Source organism: Propithecus coquereli, unplaced genomic scaffold (genome assembly GCF_000956105.1).
Source record: "Propithecus coquereli isolate 6110/MARCELLA unplaced genomic scaffold, Pcoq_1.0 Scaffold3, whole genome shotgun sequence".
Lineage (NCBI taxonomy): Eukaryota > Metazoa > Chordata > Mammalia > Primates > Indriidae > Propithecus > Propithecus coquereli.
The window spans coordinates 12,423,493-12,428,165 of NW_012148618.1; the positions used below are offsets into that span (position 1 = coordinate 12,423,493).

A 4,673-nucleotide genomic window follows, 5' to 3' on the forward strand; every position below is an offset into this window, starting at 1 on the left:
AAGGATCGCTTGAGCCCAGGAGTTTGAGGTTGCTGTGAGCTAGGCTGACACCCCGGCACTCTAGCCCAGGCAAGAGAGTAAGACTCTGTCTCATAGGAAAAAAAAAAAAGATACAGGCCAGAGGAAAGGAATGGAACATTATTGCTCCCTGCCTTACAGGGGAAGTGCTCATGGACACTAAAGGAAAAGTCCTTAGTAGGGGACTATAAACTACTGGGAATTTTATACATAATTATACATTTTTGCAGGAAGAAGAGGGTCCATAATATCAGCAGATTCTCAAAGGGAACAGTGTTCCTTTCATAAAAACTTGAGAACCACTGCTTCAAGAGTTCTGACATCTTTTAAAAATGATGCCAGTGCATGTAGAGAGTAATTGCTTTCTTATTGTTCCTTTTGAATAGCTTATGATAGTAATGTTTTTTTGGAATGGCTTGGTTTATTTGAATAATTTTGTACACTAATGTATTTACCACCAGCGAGGCCTATATCCTTAATTTTCTTTTTATTTTCAGGTTGCTTATCACAGGAAGAACATTTTCCTTGACCTTTAGGTGCTTTTATATTCATCTCAAAAACAAAATGCTGAACTCAGGACTTGGAAAGTAAGTAATAGTGGGCTAATCATTACAAGTGCTGTTTAAGCAGCTTGAAAATAGCTAGATAGAAGTGGAACAATAAGCCATTAGCTTCAATAGAAGATGAACTTCAAAAATGACTGTAGGACAGGGACTTTGGGAGGCTTAGGTGGGAGGATTGCTTGAATCTAGGAGTTTGATACCAGCCTGGGCAACATAGCAAGACCCTGTGTATACAAAAAAATAATAAAAAGTTAACCGCGTGTAGTAGTTTGCTCTTGTAGTCCCAGCTACTCACAGGCTGAGGCAAGAAGATTGCTTGAACCCTAGAGTGAGAGTCTGTAGTGAGCTGTGATCATGCCACTACACTCTAGCCTGGGTGACAGAGCAAGAGCTTATCACAATTTAAAAAAAAAAAATAGACTGTAAATTATTGATATTTAAGTTAAATCTTTTATTTTTCAACAAATAGGTAAGGAAAAAAAACTTGATCATTTGCCCAAACCAGTAATTTTTTTTTTTAAGACAGTCTTGCTCTGTCATCCCCACTGGATACAGGTGTGCACTAATTTTTCTTATTTTTTTGTAAAGAGAGGGGTCTCGATATGTTGCCCAGGCTTGTCTAGAACTCCTGGCCTCAAGCAGTCCTCCCACCTTGGCTTCCCAAAGCACTGGGATTAGAGGCATGAGCCACTGCACCCAGCCTCAGTAATTTTTAATGGGTAAAGAAAAAATACAGATTTAATTAGATTGAAGGAAATTACCTAATTAAAAAGATGTTACTGGACAAATTTATTTATTTAAATAAATTTTATTGTGTATATTTAAGGTATATAGCATGATGTTATGGAACAACCTAAAAATAGTAAAAATATTATAGTAAAGCAAATTAGTATATCCATCATTTCCACAGTTACCCTTTTTTTTTGTGGCAAGAGCAGCTAAAATCTTACTCATTTAGCATGAATCCCATTTATAGTATAATTTTATAACCTATAGTTCTCATATTGTACATTTGATATCTAGACTTGTTCATCCTACGTATCTGCTACTTTATATCCTCTGACCTACATCTCTCAATATCTTATCCCCCAGCCACTGTTTTGTTCTCTATTGCTGTCTCTGATTTTTTTTTTAAGATTTCACATATAAATGAGATTATGTAATATTTTTCTTTCTTTGTCTAGCTTATTTCTCCTAGCATAATGTCCTCCAGGCTCATCCATGTTGTGGCAAATGACAAGATCTTGTTCTTTTTTTTAGGACTAAATAATATCCCATGGTATATATGTACCCTAGTTTCTACAGTATCTTTATCCATTCATCCATTGATGGACACTTAGGTTGTTTCCTTATCTTGGCTATTGTGAATAATTCTTCAGTGAACATGGGAGTGCAGTTAATCTTTATGAGGTGATGATTTCATGTCATTTGAGTATATGCCCAGAAGAGGGATTTCTGGGTCATATGTTAGTTCTATTTTTAATTTCTTTAGAAACTTCCATACTATTTTCCATAGTGGCTATACCAGTCTATTCCCAGAAACAGTGAACAAGAGTTTACTTTTCTCTACAGCTAGGCAAATTTTAGAATATATTTACTTAAGTTTTAATTAGAGATAAATGATATTTTAATCTTCAATTTCTAGAAAACTTTTCAGTTCATGTTTAACATTCCCAGATATATGTCTGTTTTGTGCCAAATGTTGATATCTTCTGAATTTATCACAGAAGTAAAGTAGGTTCTGTTGCTCAAAGAGCAAGAGTTATGTGCTTTCTTAACTGACAGAGTACCTTATATCTACAAAATAGGCTTCATACCTACTGTATTAGTTTCCTTGGCCTGCTGTAAGAAAGTACCACAAACTGGGTAGCTTAGACAACAGAAATTTATTGTCTCAAAGTTCTAGAGGTCAGACATCCAAAATCAAAAGTGTCAGCAGGACCATCCCTCTGAAGACACTAGGAAAAGATCTGTTCTAGTACAATCTTCTAGCTTTTTCTGGTTCCTTGCCTTGTGGCAGCGTAACTCCAGTCTTCACATCGATTTCTCGCTTCGTGTGGTCTGTGTCCTAGTTCCCCCCTTTAATAAGGACACCAGTAATACTGGGTTGGGGCACACCCTACTCTAGTAAGACTTTATCTTAACTAATTACATGTGCAATGACCCTATTTCCAAATAAGGTCACATTCTGAGGTACTAGAGGCTAGGACTTCAACACATGAATTTTAGGAGGACACAATTCAACCCATAACACCTACTTAATTATATACCTTGATTGTATTCTATGAAAACCATTCAGTGTACAACTGCTTTAAAGATTATGTAGTCCCAGGTACTCGGGCAGCTGAGGCAGGAGGATCACTTGAGGCTAGGAGTTCGAAGCTGCATTGTACTATGATTGCGCCTATAAATAGTTACTGCACTCCAGCCTGGGCACGTAGTGACCCATCTCTTTGAAAAAACAAAACAAAACAAAACCTTATACACCACATATGTGAGGTACTTTAGAGTAGTCAGAATCATAGCAGAAATAAAATGGTGGTTGCCAGCAGCTGCAGAGAAGCGAGGAATGATGGGAGAGGGTGGGTATCATTTAATAGGTACAGAGTTTCAGTTTGGGAAGATGAAATGAGTTTTGGAGGTCGATGGTAGTGATGATTGCACAACAGTATGAATGTACTTGATAGTACTGAACTGTTGTGTACTTTAAACAGGTTAAGATGGTAAATTATATTTTATCACAATAAAAAAATTGAAAAAAGTAAGGAAAAAACTCTTACATGTATATGTATGTCACTCTATATATTTCCATAGTAAGAAGAAGAATAAAAACTGATGGGGTAATATGCCCTTTAGATGATAGTATTTATTATATGTCTCTGGAGTGGAGAAGGCTTTATCACTTAGATTTAGAACTTTAAGTCCAAGTAGACAATAATAGAAACTTAACATTAATATAGCATGACACTGATAGCAATCTAAATACCCATATAGAGGGAACTGCTATAAATAAATTTAGGTATTTCTGTACTTACAAGGTAGCTTTAGTTCTGATATGGAATGATCTCTAAGATACATTAACAGAAAAAGCAAGGTGCAGAACAATATATAGTGTGCTTTTATTTGTGGGGGAAAAATATATCTATACAGATGTTACGTAGCCATCTCCAAAGGGACATACAAGAAACACTGTTTATCCCATTTTATCTTTTCATCTCATGTGCATATATTATCTATTCAAATAAACAAAATTTTTAAAAGAAAGGAAACACTCGATAAATATTTGATAAATGACTGAAAAGTTACATTTTTGTTCAGGCAGTGATTTTACATTTGTAAAGTATAGTGTATCCATGTCTGGGGACAGAAACTTTCCACCTATCCCAGCAAGCTGTTTTTAATAAGAGACTTATTAAAAACTGAATTTGATTGACAGTGATAATAGTATCCATTTTATTTTGTGAAATGTATTCTGAATTTATTACTTACATAGCAAAATAAGAAAGGAGTATTAATTCCTATGATAGATCATTCTCCTTGTCCATAGAGAAAGCCAAGTGTATTAGTTATTTATTGCTGTATAACAAATAACCCAAAACTTAGTGGATTAAAACGGCAACAAAATGCATTATCTATCTGTCTTAAGAATTTGGAAGTAGATAGCTGGGGTGTTCTGGCTTAGGGTCTCTTATAACGTTGAAGTCATCTGATCCAGTTCCATGGTGGCACATTCACATGGCTGGTGGATTCATGCTGGGTAGGGGGATGTTTCCTCCCAATGTAGGCCTCTTTCAGGGCTGCTTGAGTGTCCTTGTGATATGGTGGCTAGCTTCTCCCTCAACAAGCAAGAGACGGCAGAAGCCACAGTTCCCTGTATGACTATGACCTTGCCTCACAAATCACTCACTATCACTTCTTCCTCATCATATTGGTCACTATTCTGACACCAACTGGTTTACTGCAATACAATTCTGACAGTAACCATCCAGAGTTGTTATAGACTCCACAAATCAAAGGGTGTGGTCCCCAACAAAACTGCCCTCACTTCAGATGCCAGCTGCTCTTTGGAGGACCCCCAGGCCACCTGTAGTT

At 36.4% G+C, this 4,673-nt stretch overlaps 1 long non-coding RNA gene across 2 annotated transcripts in view; it reads left to right on the top strand.

The window, feature by feature from the left end:
• Nucleotides 1-4,673, top strand: part of LOC105814302 — a 24,393-nt gene that overhangs the window by 1,835 nt on the left and 17,885 nt on the right. For both annotated transcript variants that reach the window (XR_001137694.1, XR_001137695.1), the window contains exon 2: nt 516-605. This is a non-coding gene — a long non-coding RNA (uncharacterized LOC105814302). The remainder of the gene's footprint in view (nt 1-515; nt 606-4,673) is intronic.